We start from the raw sequence: 20,161 nt of genomic DNA on the forward strand, positions 1-20,161 counted from the left end.
TCTGATCTCAATGGTCATCTTCTGACTAGACGCACCAGCAAAACTGACCGGACGCTGAAGCCACAGCGTCCGGTCGTTTCCAGTAAGCTCCCCGAGGCGTATTTCTTTGATCGGACGCATCCGGTCCACCTCGACCGGACCCAGACCAGCGTCTGGTTCAATACCCTAGGTACTATGCTGACCGACCAGTTTGACCAGATGCACACTACCAGCGTCCAATGCTTTCAGACCCAGCGTCCGGTCAGTTGACCGACGCCAGCGTCTTCACGACCAACTCGTTTTCACTTCTAACTTCTTTACCAAGTTGATCCACATAAACTCCAACTCCATCTCCTTTGTAAATGTGCCAACACCACCAAGTGTACACCACCATGTGTATGTGTGTTAGCTTTTCACAATCATTTCCCAAAGGATGTTAGCCACTCAACTTGCCACGCCACTTGATCCTAGCGACGATGCAAAGTTAGATCACTCGAGTGGCACTAGATGACCAATATGCAAACAAGTTTGCTCCTCTTGATAGTACGGCCATCTATCCTAAACCTAGTCATAAACTTCTCTACACACCTATGACCGGTGAAATAAAATGCCCTAGGTTATACCTTTGCCTTGCACATTCCATTCCATCTCCTCCAACGTCGATGCAACACATGCACCAATACGATCAACAATGATATGATCCACTTCATATCATCACGTGATCATATTGATTCATTGATCTTGACTTCACTTGCTCTTCACCGTTGCCATCGTCCATCGGTGCCAAGTCTTGCTCAAGCTTCACCACCACGCGGTCCATCACTCCAAAGCCTTGTCATCGATCTTGACTTCACTTGCCCTTCACGCTTGCAACCGGTCCATCAAGCCAAGTCTTGTCTTGATCTTCTCCACCTTGATCATATGACTCAATGTCATGTCTCATGTGCATTTAAGCTCCTTCATCATCACATGTGTGAGCTTTGCAACATCTTCAAGCCATTTTTACCCTCATGGCATATGTTGCTCACACACATGTACCTGTAGACTAATCACCTGTGTATCTCACATAAACACAATTAGTCCACCTAAGTTGTCACTCAATTACCAAAACCAAACAAGGACCTTTCAATCTCCCCCTTTTTGGTAATTAATGACAACTCTACAAAGATGTGGAAATTAAGCTCTTTTGGATTCATGTTGCTTGCCCAAGCAATTTTACCATGTGAAAATGATTTTGGACAAGTACCACAAACCTAAAATGGTAGTATTAGCTCCCCCTACATATGTGCTAGAGTGTTTGATTTGAAGGTCGCATATATGCATAGATTAAAATTGTGGGAGAGTAATTACTATAAAATGATGCTAAGGTGTATAGAATAAACCTTTGAAGCGTGTACCAATCGGAGTTGCACCTTGAAGTTCATCCTTAGCACCATGGTTAGCTAGATATCACTTGGCAATAAAAACACTAGATACCTTGTGAGATCAACATTAAAAGCAAGGTACTAGCATTACTTGAAAAGCATACCAAGTGTCTAGCTATCATCCTATGCATGCTAGTTATCAAATCATCATTCAAGTTCTACAACTAGCATACACCTCACAAGCATGCATATTTGAATTTGAAAACGTATGCAATGCAAGCAAGCACATGAGTATGCACATATCAAATGCAATCAATCAAAGTTCATGAGCTTGCTCCCCCTACTTGTGTGCTTCTCTTGTCCAAGAATATTGATCCATCTCTTTTCTTCAATGTTGCTCCCTCTTTGTCCATGTCCAATCTCTTCCCTTTGTACAATCCTTCCCCATATCTTTCATATCTTTGTATAATTTCTCCCCCTTTGTCATCAATTTCCATAAAAGATATGCTTCTTATTGATGCAAAGGTATGCTCTTTGGGGTCGATGGTTGAGACTAGAATTTTACATTTTTTATGGACATTACTTGAATATTGGAATGACACCACATGTAGATACCATTTAGAATTTGCAACTTGTACTACTTGTATCTTATCATTCTATGTATGGGTCATCCATTTTGTTGCACTTAAGCTCTTGTAGGTGAGGGATGCATTCTTTATTTGATGATCACTTAAAATTGAGGATCACTTGTGAACCATCTTTTGTATGATAGATATCACTTGTAGGATACCAATTGAAGGGTGTGATACCATTTAAAGAATTTTCTAGTATGGAACCACTTGTTGGATTTATCAATTTTAATCATTTTCTTGAACATTTGCTATCTTCATGAGTACCACTTATAGGATATCACTTGTGAGTTGATCTAGACATCATTTGTAGATTAAAAAAAACTTGAGTCTAGATTCCACTTGAAGCATACAAACTAGATATCCATTTGTATTGTTGTCTTGTGCTTGTACTCTTATTATTTATCATGAGCTTTTATGTTGACTTGAATTAAATTGATTTGCCTAAGCTTCCAAGTCCGGTTTGAACCAATGACAAGCTTCTTCACACCTCTTTTAAGGGTTATCTTGTCAATGTTGTACTTGTTACTTGTTTAGCAATCCAAATTAAAATCAAGTACTTGGGTTCACTAGCTCATGAACAAATTTATATACTAACCACTAGATCAATTGATCATTCAAGCAATAGTGGTAGACTATGAATTTAAACATTTCATTTGTTATGCATGATCTTATGAAGCATGTACTATATGCACTAACCGCATACTAGTAAGGGATGAAATGATCATGCACATTACAATGATACCTTTGCTATGTTAGAGTAGAGGATAGTCACATAGATTCCAATTCATTACTCCAATAGCAATATGAAGTCCAATTATAAGCTTGGTGAAGACTAATTGATACCATGTTGAATTTCATTCTTCACCCATATGAAATGAATACCACTTATGATCAAGTGCACTTTCTTGTTGTGGTTGACTTGCTTTATCTTTTGATCTTTGCTTGCATGAGAGTATCAATTTGAGAATACCACTTGAAATAACATGATTAGCTTTCTTTTGGGTGTTGCTTGCTTTTCTTGATCAACCCTTTTGATTGCTTCAACTAAGTATCTTAAATGTTCCTCGGATCACCACTTCTATGTTAGCTTTCCAAGTACCACACTTGGTTTACCTACACATAGACGGCAAGCCCCTACACTAGGGAGAAGTGACCTCTTTCTAAGAACCATTGTTGATACTCACTTGAAATAACTTGATTGATTGATCCAAGTGATGGACTTAACTTGATGAGTGAACTTGATTCCTTCTTTAAGTCCTTTTCTTTCTTCTTGTTTAAGTTCTTTTCTTTCTACCAAATGATTTCCAATAGTCACTAGAACTTAACCTTTCAACTTCATCTAGAGTTTGATCTTGATCTTTCAATTTGAGTACCGAATGTGTGCAAAGTACACTTCACAATCAAATGGCCTTGTACTCATATCTTGTCATGCTTCTAGATCATCTCAAAACCAAACTTAGGTACCTCAAACACTTGTAAATATGTTTCCAACTTGAGGACCTTTCAATCAAAGTGACTCTAGATCAATCCAACATTTGTCACTTTTCTAACATATTTTATACCCTTCAAAGAAATAAGCATATCTCCCAAAGTACAAATCCAAATATCACGAAATTTGGTGGAGATGTTATTTATTAAGTTGTCTAGCAGCTGTAAAAATTTGAGCTTCATTTGACTTCTAGATTGCTGCCATATATCAACTCTTCCACCACTGCTACATGCTGAAAACTGCTGCACTATAGCTGACAAGATCCACTCCAAAACCGAAGCATTTCTTATCCAATTCTCATGAAAATTGTACAGCATCTTATACCATAAGTCTAGAGCATGTACACCAATTTTTATGCCAATCCAATAAGTTTTGATTACTCAAACATGGCTAAGATCACAGCTAGCTCAGATTTTCAATTATAGAACGGATTTCAACAATTGAGCTGAATCAAACTTAAAACTAACTTGTTTGAATACTTCCATAAGACATATATCCATTCAAATCACTTACTAAATGTCATCTCATGAATTTATCCAACCCAAATCAATCCAAACTTGACTACTAATCAATTATCCATTCAATCATCTCATAGCAAGCAACATTGTATATTTATCCAATTCAATCAACTCATATGCACCCAAATGAAATGAACAACAAGAGATATACCTTAGTTAGCTCATGATCATCCAACTAGCAAGCTTTAACTCAATTATTTGCAAGTCATCAAATATATCCAATGAATTACCAACAACTTGAATTATAGCACTTTTATGTTGATAGCATTTGGACTTCACTCAATTTTCACTTGGCATTGGGTTTGGATGTGCACTAAGCTTCATAACTTGATTCAACATATGATGAACAATGTGAGATCAATTGAATCAAGTCTCTAATGCCGATGGTACCTACAAACAATCATCCACTTTTTGATGGTACACAAACAAGTTTGGGTCCTCTCAAGTTAGGAGCAACATACTTAGGCAATACCTTAGTATGAGTAGCGGGATGTTTTACAATAGCAACCATAGAGGTACCATTACCATCCTTTCTAAGCATATTATTATCAACAATTGAAATAGGCTTAGAAATGTCACCTTTTGGCTCTCCGGCGGGGAAAGGTCAAGAACCCCTAACAATCACCACGATCGGAGCCGGAGACAATCACCACCCTCCGCTCAACGATCCTTGCTGCTCCAAGCCATCTAGGTGGCGGCAACCACCAAGAGTAACAAGCGAAATCCGCAGCAAAACACGAACACCAAGTGCCTCTAGATGCAAACACTCAAGCAATGCACTTGGATTCACTCCCAATCTCACAAAGATGATGAATCAATGATGGAGATGAGTGGGAGGGCTTTGGCTAAGCTCACAAAATGAAAATGGCCAAAGGTGTGAGCTTCAACCGGCCATGGGGCTTAAATAGATGCCCCCACGAAATAGAGCCGTTATACCCCTTCACTGGGCATAACACGGGCGGACCGGACGCTGCAGTCCAAGTCCAAGTGTCCAACTGACCGGATGCATGAAAGGGTCGAGATGGCGACTAGAGAGGGGGGTGAATAGTCCTTTTTAAAATTAATCGCGTTGGCTAACCGAAACAAGTGCGGAATTAAGAACTATCGGTCTAGTCAAGACTACATCCCTCTATCTATATTCTCTAGCACCTTCCAAAGATACTAATTAAGCAATAAAGGTGCCAGGCTAGCTAGAGCTCACCTAACCAATTCTAGAAGCAAGGTCACACAAACCTATGCCACTAGGACTTTAAGCAACAAGGGAGCTCCTACACATGCTAGTAAGCAAAAGCACAAAGCTAACTAAGCTCACTAGCAATGCTCAATAACAAGGCAACCAATGCCAAATTAGAGAGCACAATTACTTAGCTACACAAACTAAGCAATGTGACTAACAAGGTTACACAAACCAAATTAGCCACGCAAGGGAGCTACTTCTATGCTACACAAGCAAGAAGATAATTAGCAAGCTACACAAGCTAACTAATTACTAAAGCAACAACACAAGCTCAATGTATATGAAAGTAATTGCAAGCTTGTGTAACGGGGATGCAAACCAACGGGAAGAACAAGGTTGACACGATGATTTTTCTCCCGAGGTTCACGTGTTTGCCAATACGCTAGTCCCCGTTGTGTCGACCGCTCACTTGGTGGTTTGACGGCTAATTGGCATCACCCGCTAAGCCCGCACGTCGGGTGCCGCAAGAACCTACCCCAGAAGTGAGGGTAGCTCAATGACACACTTTACTAAAGTTGCTCTTCACGACTCTCGCGGGGCGAGCACAAGTGCCCCTCATAGGCTCTTCTCCAAAGCGTCGCACAAGCTTCTTGCGAGCTTCCACGGAGACCACCACCAAGCCATCTAGGAGGTGGCAACCTCCAAGAGTAACAAGCACCACCGGCTTGCAACTCGATCACCTAGTGCCACTTGATGCAACCTCACGATGCAATCGCACTAGAATCGCTCACTCACACAATCGGATGATCACTATCAAGTATGTGTGAGATGGAGGGCTCCCAAGCACTCTCAAGCATGGACACAAAGTCCCCTGAGGTGCTCTGCTCTAGCCATGGCCAAAGGCCACTTCTATTTATAGCCCCAAGGGCTAAACTAGCTGTTACCCCTTTTACTGGGCAACTGTCGGGTCGACCGGACGCTCCGGTCGTGTTGACCGGACGCTGGACCTCAGCGTCCGGTCGCCCGATGATAGCCATGTGTCACCTACGTTCAACAGCATTCTTCCGATCTCAATGGTCATCTTCTGACCGGATGCACCAGCAAAACTGACCGGACGCTGAAGCCACAGCGTCCGGTCGTTTCCAGTAAGCTCCCCGAGGCGTATTTCTTTGACTAGACATGTCCAGTCCACCTCGACCAGATGCACGCTGCCAGCGTCCGGTGCTTTTAGACCCAGCGTCTGGTCAGTTGACCGACGCCAGCGTCTTCGTGACCAACTCATTTTCACTTCTAACTTCTTTACCAAGTTGATCCACATAAACTCCAACTCCATCTCCTTTGTAAATGTGCCAACACCACCAAGTGTACACCACCAAGTGTATGTGTGTTAGCTTTTCACAATCATTTCCCAAAGGATGTTAGCCACTCAACTTGCCATGCCACTCGATCCTAGCGACGATGCAAAGTTAGATCACTCGAGTGGCACTAGATGACCAATATGCAAACAAGTTTGCTCCTCTTAATAGTACGGCCATCTATCCTAAACCTGGTCATAAACTTCTCTACACACCTATGACCGATGAAATGAAATGCCCTAGGTTATACCTTTGCCTTGCGCATTCCATTCCATCTCCTCCAACGTCGATGCAACACATGCACCAACACGATCAATAATGATATGATCCACCTCATATCATCACGTGATCATATTGGTTCATCGATCTTGACTTTACTTGCTCTTCACCGTTGCCATCATCCATCGGCGCCAAGTCTTGCTCAAGCTTCACCGCCACGTGGTCCATCACTCCAAAGCCTTCGACTTGCCCTTCATGCTTGCAACCGGTCCATCAAGCCAAGTCTTGTCTTGATCTTCTCTACCTTGATCATATGACTCAATGTCATGTCTCATGTGCATTTAAGCTCCTTCATCATCACATGTGTGAGCTTTGCAACATCTTCAAGCCATTTTCACTCTTATGGCATATGTTGCTCACACACATGTACCTGTGGACTAATCACCTGTGTATCTCACATAAACACAATTAGTCCACCTAAGTTGTCACTCAATTACCAAAACCAAACAAGGACCTTTCAACGCAGCACCGGACGCTCCGGTCGTGAATACCAGACGCATCCGGTCGGCATACCAGACGTGTCCGGTAGCTCCCAGACTGCCACGTATCTAGTTCAAACCATCATAGCCGTTGCTACCTAATCTACCGACGACCGGACGCTCAAACCGGACGCTGAATCACAAATGACCGGACGCTGAGCCGCAGCGTCCGGTGGAGTACAGTAAGCATCCACGCTCGACCGGACGCGTTCGGTGATACCAGACCGGATGCAGCTAGCGTCTGATTGACTGCTCTGCTGAACATGGCATTTTCTAATTCACACCGGATGTGTCCGGTGTGGCGACCGGACGCGTTCGGTCGCGGAGTTCGTCGCCAAATACTGGACATGTCCGGTCACCATACCGGATGCGTCCGGTCACTCTGTAACCAGCGCGGCTAACTCCTCTTCGACTCTATCTTCTTCACCCTTGCTCAAATGTGCCAACCACCAAGTGTATCACCTTGTGCACATGTGTTAGCATATTTTCACAAACATTTTCAAGGGTGTTAGCACTCCACTAGATCCTAAATGCATATGCAATGAGTTAGAGCATCTAGTGACACTTTGATAACCGCATTTCGATATGAGTTTCACCCCTCTTAATAGTACAGCTATCAAACCTAAATGTGATCACACTCTCTAAGTGTCTTGATCACCAAAACAAAATAGCTCCTATGGTTTATACCTTTGCCTTGAGCTTTTTGTTTTTCTCTTTCTTCTTTCCAAGTCCAAGCACTTGATCATCATTATGGTATCATCATCATCATGCTATGATCTTTGTTTGCTTCGCAACTTGGAGTGTGCTACCTATCTCATGATCACTTGATAAACTAGGTTAGCACTTAGGGTTTCATCAATTCACCAAAACCAAACTAGTGCTTTCAATCTCCTCCTTTTTGGTAATTGGTGACAACCCTTATACAAAGATATAAATTGAAATTCAATTGAATCCATGTTGCTTGCCCAAGCATATTTACCATGTGTAAAAGGATATGGACAAGTTTCATGAACCCCAAATGGTAGCAATTGCTCCCCCTACATATGTGCTAAGAGTTTGGATTATAGCTTGCACATATGCTTAGATAGGAAATATAGGAGTCAATGTCTACCACATGATGCTAAGGTATAAAAGATGGACCTTTGAAGCATGATACCAATTAGAGTGCACCAATATACCATCCTTAGCACCATGGTTAGCTCAATACCACTTAGAAATATTTGGAAATGAAAGTTATCTATTGATTTCATTTCATCATTCAATCTAACAACTAGCATACATCACACAAGCATGGATATTTTAAATTTAGAACGTATGCCATGCAAGCAAAAATATGAAATGCACATTCAAATGCTCCATACAAGTTCATGAGCTTGCTCCCCCTACTTGTGTGCTCAAAATTTTAGTTGATCCCTTTTCTTTGTCATATCTCTCCCCCTATGTCATATATCAAGATATCTTTATGTTTCTCTCCCTTTATGACATTTCTTCCCCTTTTTCACTATCTTTACTACCTATCTTTGTTTCTCTCCCCCTTTGTCATCAATGACTACAAAGGTTCAAAATATAGATAGTATTACTTATAGGGTCAAGATTATCAATGTCAATCAATGGGGTGAGGATCATTTTTCCAAATTTGGTCCAATCTAGATCATTTGCCAAAGATATTTAACTCGGTTTGATCCAAGGACAAGCTTCTTCACACCTCCAAATAAGGGTTATCTTGTACCATGTTGAGTTAAACACTTAGAGCTCATTTTCTAGATCAAACACTAGGTTTACAAGCCCATAAACATGTCATATGCTATCACTAGATCAAATCAAGCATAGAAGCAATAGTGATATCATATAAACATCAAAATCATTTGATTTTCATGAATGAGTCTAATAAAATAGAACCACTTGAAAGGTCCTAATAAAATTGGAAATGTGACTAGATGTACTAATCATGTCCTTAGCAAAGATGTATGACATGCCAATAAACTTTTACCTTGGATTGCTCGAAGGAGAGGCATGTCATATGAGTGGGGGGTGCATGAACACATATTTGAGAAATCCAATATGTTCAACTCATTCCTTAGCTTGCAAAACCTTTTCTCATCCAATGGCTTGGTGAATATATCGGCAAGTTGATCTTCGGTGCCTACACTCTCAATGCAAATGTCCCCTTTTTGTTGGTGATCTTTTATGAAATGGCGGTGGACATCAATATGCTTTGTTCTTGCATGTTGAACCGGATTGTTGGTTAGCTTAATTGCACTCTCATTGTCACATAGCAATGGCACTTTCTTGAACTTGATTCCAAAGTCACACAAAGTGGCCTTCATCCAAAGTATTTGTGCACAACAACTACCGGCGGATATGTATTCGGCTTCGGCGGTTGATAATGCAACACTATTTTGCTTCTTTGATGACCATGAAACAAGTGATCTTCCCAACAATTGACATGTGCCCGATGTGCTCTTTTCTTTCAACCTTGCATCCCGCATAATCCGAGTCAGAGTAACCAACTAGCTCAAACTTTGCTCCTTTGGGATACCACAAACCAACATTTGGTGTATGCTTCAAGTACCTCAATATCCTCTTTGTAGCCTTCAAATGACTTTCTCTTGGTGAGGCTTGAAATCTTGCACATATGCATACACTAAACATGACATCCGGCCTTGATGCGGTCACATAGAGTAGGCTTCCAATCATAGACCGATACAACTTTTGATCCACTATATTTCCACTTGCATCACTATCCAAGTTGCCATTTATTCCCATTGGTGTGCTAATGACTTTGCTATCAATCATGCCAAACTTCTTGATCATGTCCTTGATATACTTGCCTTGACTCACAAATGTACCATTCTTCAATTGCTTGATTTGAAGACCAAGGAAGTAACTCAATTCTCCAATCATGGACATATCAAATTCATTAGCCATCATCTTTCCAAACTCATCACAAAAGTCTTGATTGGTTGATCCAAATATGATGTCATCTATATAGATTTGCAATACAAATAGATCTTTTCCAATCTTCTTGATGAAAAGAGTGGTGTCAACCTTGCCCATCATGAACCCTTTAGAGAGTAGGAAGTCCCTCAATCTCTCATACCATGCTCTAGGTGCTTGCTTCAAGCCATACAATGCCTTCTTCAACTTGTACACATGGTTGGGCTTCTTATCATCTTTAAAACCGGGAGGTTGCTCAACATATACTTCTTCATTGATGTAGCCATTGAGAAATGCACTCTTAACATCCATTTGATAGAGCTTGATGTTGTGGGAACAAGCATAGGCTAGTAAGATTCTAATTGCTTCTAATATAGCAACCGAGGCATATGTTTCTCCAAAGTCAAGACCTTCAACTTGAGTATAGCCTTGTGCTATCAATCTAGCTTTGTTCCTTACTACTATCCCATCTTGATCTTGCTTGTTTCTAAAGACCCATTTGGTTCCAATCACATTGTGTCCCTTTGGTCTTTCTATCAACTCCCATACTTGATTTCTTGTGAAGTTATTTAATTCTTCATGAATAGCATTCACCCAATCAACATCCTTCAATGCTTCATCTATCTTCTTTGGTTCAATGGATGATACAAATGAGAAGTGCTCACAAAATGATGCCAATCTTGATTTTGTTTGTACACCTCTAGAAATATCACCAATGATAGTGTCCAATGGATGATCTCTTGCAACATTGGTTGGTTGAAGAATTGGAACTTGATTGCTTGCACTTGCTTGATCATTGGGTTGAGATGATGTACTAGCCACTTGATCTTGTTCATTGTCATGAGATCCACTTGCACTAACTTGATTTGTATCATCTTGCACATTTGAGTTAGAGAGCACTTGCACTTGATCATCTTCATCATCATTCACTTGCCTAGGCCTCAATTCACCAACATCCATGTTCTTCATGGCATTTGAAAGTTGAATGCCTCTAACATCATCTAAGTTCTCATTCTCTACTTGTGAACCCTTGGTTTCATCAAATTCAACATCATGAACTTCCTCAAGAGTACCATTATCTAAATTCCAAACTCTATATGCTTTGCTTGTGGTGGAATAGCCAAGTATGAATCCTTCATCATATTTCTTGTCAAACTTGCCCAATCTTGTGCCTTTCTTCAAGATATAGCATTTGCAACCAAAGACCCGAAAATATGCAATGTTGGGCTTTCTACCATTCAAGAGCTCATATGGTGTCTTTTCTTTCAATCGGTGACAATAGAGGTGGTTGCTACAATAGCAAGCCGTGTTGATAGCTTCGGCCCAAAAGGATTGACTCACATTGTACTCACTAAGCATAGACCTTGCCATATCAATGAGTGTTCTATTCTTCCTCTCAACAAGGCCATTTGATTGAGGAGTGTACTTGGCCGAGAATTAATGTTTAATTCCAAATTTATCACATAACTCATCAATTCTAGTGTTCTTGAACTCACTACCATTGTCACTTCTAACTCTCTTGATGGTTGTTTCAAATTCATTGTGAATGCCCTTGACAAATGATTTGAATGTTGCAAACACATCACTTTTGTCCATTAGAAAGAATACTCATGTGTATCTAGTGTAATCATCCACTATCACAAAGCCATATTTATTTCCACCAATGCTAGTGTATTGTGTTGGCCCAAACAAGTCCATGTGCAATAACTCAAATGCTTTACTAGTGCTCATCTTGCTTTTCTTAGGATTGGTGTTTCCAACTTGTTTGCCGGCTTGACAAGAGCTACAAAGCTTATCCTTTTCAAACACAACATCTTTCAAGCCTTTAACTAAGTCATGCTTAACCAATCTATTCAATTATTTTATTCCAACATAACCAAGCCTTATATGCCATAACCAACCCATGCTAGACTTAGTGAACAAGCATGTAGATAATTTAGCTTCACTAGCATTGAAATCAACCAAGTATAGATTTTCATATCTAAAACCTTTGAAGATTAAGTTAGAGCCATCTACACTTATGATCTCTACATCATCTACCCCAAATATGCATTTGAATCCAAGATCACACAATTGAGCCACGGATAGCAAATTGAAGTTCAAGCTTTCTACTAGCAACACATTTGATATGCTCATGTCATTGGATATTGTAATCTTACCAAGTCCTTTGACCTTGCCTTTGCCATTGTCACCAAATGTGATACTATCATAACCATTATTGCCATTGGTGTTGATTGAGTTGAACATTCTTGCATCACCAGTCATGTGTTGAGTGCACCCACTATCAAGAACCCAATGCCTTCCTCCGGCTTTGTAATTAACCTACAAAAGAAGATCAATTCTTTTTAGGTACCCAAACTTGCTTGGGTCCTTGAAGGTTAGTTACTAAGCTCTTTGGAACCAAAATGACTTTCTTATTTGAGCCCATCCATGGTTTACCAATGAACTTAGCCTTCACATCATTTGTACCCTTAGTAAGCATATAGCATGAATCAAGCTTAATGGAGGATACATTAGCATTTTTACTCTTGTTTTTGCATTCTTGCTCTTTGTGACCCACTTGCTTGCAACTAGTGTAAAACCGATCATTGTTCTTCACAAAACTAGTCTTGTGAGGAGCAAAGGCCGCCTTGCCTTTCTTAGAGGTATAGCCCAATCCCTCTTTGTAGAGAGAAGCTCTTTGGCTACCCAAGCACATAAGCAAGCTGTCCTCACCACCATAAGCCTTAGCTAAGGTGTGAGTGAGCTTAGTGACCTCCTTCTTGAGGTTCTTATTCTCAACCACTAGTGAGGCATCACAAGTGAGACCATCACTACTAGATGAGGTAGAAGTGGAAGTGCTACAAGAAGAGTTAGTAGGAGCAACAATGATAGGCATAGATAGTGATTCATCAATTATATCACAAGTTAAATCTACATTGCAAGTTTCCACATGCTTCTTTTTATTTTGCTCATTAAGCGAAGAAGAATGAGCTTTTTCAAGCTTTTTTGAGCTTTGCCAAGCTTCTCATGGGCTTCCTCTAGCTTCTCATGAGTTGCTTTGAGCTCATCAATTGCTTGCTTAAGGGCTTTTACCTCCTTATTCAAGCTCTTGCATTCCCTTCTCTTAATGTCAAAGTGTTCTTTAGCATCTTCTAGCATGTCAAATAATTTGTCCTTAGTAGGTTCATCATTATCACTATCACTATCATTTTCATTTTCATGTTCATTTTCATCATCATGTTCTTCATCACTTTCATCATCATAAGATTGTACCTTAGTGGCCTTAGCCATGAAGCATGATGAAGATTCAAAGAGAGAAGGCTTCTCATTGATGGCAATGCTTGCAAGAACCTTCTTCTTGGTGGTCTTGTGATCATCACTATCATCGTCATCATCACTTGAGGAAGCATCACTATCCCAAGTGACTACATATGAATCACCCTTCTTCTTCTTGAAGGCCATCTTGTCCTTCTTCTCTTTCTTTTCCTTCTTGTCCTTCTTCTTGTCCTTCTTCTTGTTCTTCTTGTTGTCATCATCATTGTCGCTATTGTATGGACATTGAGCAACAAGATGATCTTTGCTTCCACACTTGAAGCACCTTATTGACTCTTCTTTGTTCTTGGATGAAGACTTCTTTCTTCTAGCACGGTAGCTCTTCTTCACCATGAACTTGCCAAATCTCTTGACAAATAGAGCCATCTTCTCATCATCATCATCATCCCATGATTCATCTTCTTCACTTGATGTTTCTTGCTTTGCTTTGCCCTTGGATGATGTGGCTTTGAATGCCACGCTCTTCTTCTTCTCATCCTTCTTCTCATCTTTCTTTTCCTTCTTTTCTTCCTTCTCATCATCATATCTATATGTATCATCGGTCATTATATCTTTCAACACTTGGTTTGGTGTCATGGTGCCCAAACCACTCCTCACTAGAATAGTGACCAATGTGCCAAATCTTGAAGGTAAGCACCTCAAGAACTTATGGGAGAAGTCCTTGTCCTTCACCTCTTCTCCAAGTGCTTTAAGATCATTGACAAGCACTTGAAGCCTATGAAACATCTCTGGCACACTCTCATCCTCCTTCATCTTGAAGCTTGCAAACTTCTCCTTGAGAATGTAAGCCTTTGCACCCTTCACGGCTTGAGTGCCCTCAAAAGATTCTTCCAACTTCTTCCAAGCCTCATGAGCTATCTCAATATTCTTGATTTGCTCAAATGTTCTTTCATCAATTGCATCATGAATGGCACTTAGAGCAATATCATTGTTTTGGAGAAGCACTTCTTCGGCCGCGGTGGGATTCTTCGGATCTTCAATCTCAATTTTGGTTTCTACCACCTTCCACACCTTTCTATTGATTGACTTGATGTGTGTGGTTATCTTTGACTTCCAATAAGAATAATTTGTGCCATCAAATTAGGGTGGCTTCTTGGTGTTGTTGATTTGAGCCATTTTAACACCGAAGGTTGTTAAGCCTCAAATAACGGTGACCTCAGCTCTAATACCACTTGAAAGGTCCTAATGGCTAGAGGGGGGTGAATAGCCTAATAAAAATTTCTACAACAACACTTAACAAAATGGTTAGACAATTATGAGGCGAAGCAAGTGTTGCGCTAGCCTACTCAAAATGCAAGCCACCTACCACAATTCTAGTTTAGATAGTATCTATTCACACAATAGCTATGACACTACTCTATGTTAGTGTGCTCTCAAAGGCTAACTAAAGAGCCACACCAACCAACCAACCAAGCTCTCACAACTAGCTACACTAAAGAGCTTGACAACTAGTTTGCGGTAATGTAAAGAGAGTGATCAAGAAGGTTATACCGCCGTATAGACGAGGGAACCAATCAATCATAAGGATGAATAACAATGAAGAACAATCACCTCGGAATCAATGATGAACACAAAGATTTTTTACCGAGGTTCACTTGCTTGCCGGCAAGCTACTCCTCGTTGTGGCGATTCACTCACTTGGAGGTTCACGCGCTAATTGGCTTCACACGTCAAACCCTCAATAGGGTGCCGCACAACCAACACAAGATGAGGATCACACAAGCCACGAGCAATCCACTAGAGTACCTTTTGGCTCTCCGCCGGGGAAAGGTCAAGAACCCCCCACAATCACCACGATCGGAGCCGGAGACAATCACCACTTGGATTACCTATGATCGATCTTAAGTGATCACATCTGTTTGTATCATGCGTTCAAAATTTCTAAAATGAACGTAATCGGATGAAATTATCTCGAATACAGCGCCGTAGCCCACTGGATCGGCCACGCCATAGCCCAGGTTCTGTCGCGCCAGAGTCCACGGTGCGTCAATGCCACGCCATAGATGACGGCGCGGCAGTGACGCGGACAGACAACATCTAGCTTCAATTGAGTTGTTGTCGGTGCTGTACAAAACTACAAGTGGTGCCGCGACCGTGCGCAAGTTGAAACGAACATAAAGCAAATAAATGGATGATAAGTTGCCACATAACATTTTCATTGGTTTATGAGTCTGTAAGTTTTCGATGACAATATTCATTCGACATAAGTTTGACGTAATGAACTAAGTCCCAGGAATGTAAGGATCCCTCGAACGCCTCTTAGAAACCTCGTCGTCCGGTGGAAGAAGGGGGTCGTCGTACTCCACCTCAAGAAGGGGGTACAACTGGTGCGGCGTGGGAGGGGCCATCCTGTTACAAATTGATAAAAAGGGTTAGAGTATTCAAATTAACAATATTCAGATTAACATTATGTAGCATTGCAAAATTTGAACTACTTGTTATGCAGTACGAACACAATATGAAATCACCTGCTGCCCTCGTCTTCTATGCCGGCTAGCCTTGTGACCAGATTGTTTGCAAATGAAGCAAAGATTCCTGCCACGGGTCTCGTTGAAGTCTCCCCCGCCGTACATGTCTTCGTCGTACCCTCTCATAGCGTCCATGTCCCCCTTGAGTCGCTTCTTCTTCCTCCTACCCTTCCCTACCTTCATTAGATCCAGATGCGGCATGTAGTCATAACCATTATAAGGTGGCCACTGTGTCGGGTTAAGGTATGGCTCGAAGCTCATCTCCCAAATACTAATGGTGTTCGAACGGAGATACAAGGTTGACATATATGATAGATCCTCATAGTTGTACCCGTGAACCCTGTAGACCATGATCATATGAGAGCAAGGGGCGTGCATGATCTAAGGGACGTTGCAACTGCACTCTACCTTTTCAAGATCAGCTCGGTAGTTTCGTCCACCATAACATTCGCCGCATAAGCTTGTGCCACCCTTGCCCCGTACACTAAAGATATGGCGGCGGGGTCCATATGGCTCGGTGATGTGCTGCTTGGCCAATTCCTCGGCCTCCTTCAAATGTTCAGCTCTAGCCTTTCCAAAACGCCCCTGCTCAGCTATATTCCTCTGTGTAAGTTCCCACCTCTTCACAAAATATTCGTTGCACTTATGAAACGAGAACTCAACAATTCTAGACACAGGCAACGATCAAACTCTGGTGAATACACGGTTGAAGGACTCTGAGGAGTTAGTGGTCATGATGCCATACCTGAAACCCCCCTCGTCATATGCTAACGCCCACTGGGCCTTCTGTTCCATCTGCGCCTCTAACCAGGCCTTTCCCGCTACATTTATCATCTTGTCTAGTTCTATCTTTGTCTCCTTGAACTGGTGCTTTGTATGTACACAGCATAGAGCCTTTACCTTGTCACATACCTCTGAAAGGTCCTAATATGGCTAGAGGGGGGTGAATAGCCTATTTAAAAATCTACAAATTAACTAGAGCAATTTGATTAGTATGACAAAAAGCTAAATGCAAACTTGCTCTAGCTCTACAAGGGTTGCAAGCCACCTATCCCACAATTCTAGTTGCAATGATAGCTAGACACACAACTTGCTATGATATTACTCACTAAGAGCTCTCAATCTTTCTACTCTAAAGAGCTCCACTAAGCAAACTTAAATAGCAAAGCAAACTTTCAAATCTAATTATACTAAAGAGCTTGCTACAACTAGTTTGCAAGAATATAAACGAGTGAGTAGGATGGTTATACCGCCGTGTAGAGGAATGAACCAATCACAAGATGAATATGAAATGGCAAGAGACAACCAATTTTTCTCCCGAGGTTCATGTGCTTGCCAACACGCTAGTCCCCGTTGTGTCGACCAACACTTGGTGCTTCGGCGGCTAAGAGGTGTTTCACAAACCTCATCCACATGATTGGACACCGCAAGAACCTACCCACAAGTGAGGTAACTCAATGACATGAGCAATTTACTAGAGTTACCTTTTGGCACTCCACCGGGGAAGGTACAACTCCCCTCACAATCACCAGAGACGTCCACGAACAATCACTAACTCGTACCGATCCTCCACCGCTACACCAAGCCATCTAGGTGGTGGCAACCACCAAGAGTAACAAGCGAAATCCACAGCGCAACATGAATACCAAGTGCCTCTAGATGCAATCACTCAAGCAATGCACTTGGATTCTCTCCTAATCTCACAAAGATGATGGATCAATGATGGAGATGAGTGGGAGGGCTTTGGCTAAGCTTACAAGGTTGATATGTCAATGAAAATGTGCAAGAGAGTGAGCTTGAGCCGGCCATGGGGCTTAAATAGGAGCCCCCATGAAATAGAGCCGTTGTACCCCTTCACTGGGCACTGATCGGGGTGACTGGACGCTCCGGTCATATTGACCGGACGCTAGACCCGTCGTTCGGTCGCCCGACGCCAGCCACGTGTCATCCTGCGTTCAATAGGAGTCGTCTGATCTTAACGGTCATGACATGACTGGTCATTTCCAGTAAGCTCCCAGAGATGCATTTCTTCGACCGGACACGTCCGGTTGCACTTGATCGGACACAGTCAGCGTCCGGTCAGTTACCCTGACTTCTGTGCAGCTACGTCAGCTCTGACCGGACGCAACGTCAGCTCTGACCGGACGTAGCCTTCCAGCGTCTGGTCAGTCAGAGGCCCAGCGTTCGGTCACATGATCGATGCCAGGTTATCACTGCCACGCTGAAAGGTCCTAATGGCTAGAGGGGGGTGAATAGCCTAATAAAATTTCTACAACAACACTTAACAAAATGGTTAGACAATTATGAGGCGAAGCAAGTGTTGCGCTAGCCTACTCAAAATGCAAGCCACCTACCACAATTCTAGTTTAGATAGTGTCTATTCACACAATAGCTATGACACTACCCTATGTTAGTGTGCTCTCAAAGGCTAACTAAAGAGCCACACCAACCAACCAAGCAAGCTCTCACAACTAGCTACACTAAAGAGCTTGACAACTAGTTTGCGGTAATGTAAAGAGAGTGATCAAGAAGGTTATACCGCCGTGTAGACGAGGGAACCAATCAATCATATGGATGAATAACAATGAAGAACAATCACCTCGGAATCAATGATGAACACAAAGATTTTTTACCGAGGTTCACTTGCTTGCCGGCAAGCTACTCCTCGTTGTGGCGATTCACTCACTTGGAGGTTCACGCGCTAATTGGCTTCACACGTCAAACCCTCAATAGGGTGCCGCACAACCAACACAAGATGAGGATCACATAAGCCACGAGCAATCCACTAGAGTACCTTTTGGCTCTCCGTCGGGGAAAGGTCAAGAACCCCCCAAAATCACCACGATCAGAGCCGGAGACAATCACCACCCTCTGCTCAACGATCCTCACTGCTCCAAGCCGTCTAGGTGGCGGCAACCATCAAGAGTAACAAGCAAAATCCACAACAAAACACGAACACCAAGTGCCTCTAGATGCAAACACTCAAGCAATGCACTTGGATTCACTCCCAATCTCACAAAGATGATGAATCAATGATGGAGATGAGTTAGAGGGCTTTGGCTAAGCTCACAAGGTTTCTATGTTAATGAAAATGGCCAAAGGTGTGAGCTTCAACCGGCCATGGGGCTTAAATAGACGCCCCAACAAAATAGAGCCGTTATACCCCTTCACTGGGCATAACGCGGGCTGACCGGACGCTCTGGTCGTGAATACCGGATGCGTCCGGTCAGCATACCGGACGTGTTTGGTAGCTCCTAGACTGCCATGTGTCCAGTTCAAACCATCATAGCCGTTGCTACCTAATCTGCCGACGACCGGACGCTCAAACCGGACGCTGAATCACAAATGACCGGACGCTAAGCCGCAACGTCCGGTGGAGTACAGTAAGCATCCACACTCGATCGGACGCGTCCGGTGATACCGGACCAGACGCTACCAGCGTTCGATCGACTGCTCTGCCGAACACGACGTTTTTTGATTCACACCGGACGTGTCCGGTGTGGCGACCGGACGCGTCCGGTCGTGGAGTTTGTCGCCAAATACTGGATGTGTCCGGTCACCATACCGGACACGTCCGGTCACTCTGTAACCAGCGCGGCTAACTCCTCTTTGACTCTATCTTCTTCACCCTTGCTCAAATGTGCCAACCACCAAGTGTATCACCTTGTGCACATGTGTTAGCATATTTTCACAAACATTTTTAAGGGTGTTAGCACTCCACTAGATCCTAAATGCATATGCAATGAGTTAGAGCATCTAGTGGCACTTTGATAACCGCATTTCGATACGAGTTTCACCCCTTTTAATAGTACGGCTATCAAACCTAAATGTGATCACACTCTCTAAGTGTCTTGATCATCAAAACAAAATAGCTCCTATGGTTTATACCTTTGCCTTGAGCTTTTTGTTTTTCTCTTTCTTCTTTCCAAGTCCAAGCACTTGATCATCATCATGGTATCATCATCGTCATGCTATGATCTTTGTTTGCTTCACAACTTGGAGTGTGCTACCTATCTCATAATCATTTGATAAACTAGGTTAGCACTTAGAGTTTCATCAATTCACCAAAACCAAACTAGAGCTTTCACACGCCTGACCGGACGCGCTGGTCCCCCTGAGACCAGCGTCCGGTCAGTTGTAAAACAGCGAGACTAACCCTTTTTCATCTC

Source organism: Miscanthus floridulus, chromosome 7 (genome assembly GCF_019320115.1).
Source record: "Miscanthus floridulus cultivar M001 chromosome 7, ASM1932011v1, whole genome shotgun sequence".
Lineage (NCBI taxonomy): Eukaryota > Viridiplantae > Streptophyta > Magnoliopsida > Poales > Poaceae > Miscanthus > Miscanthus floridulus.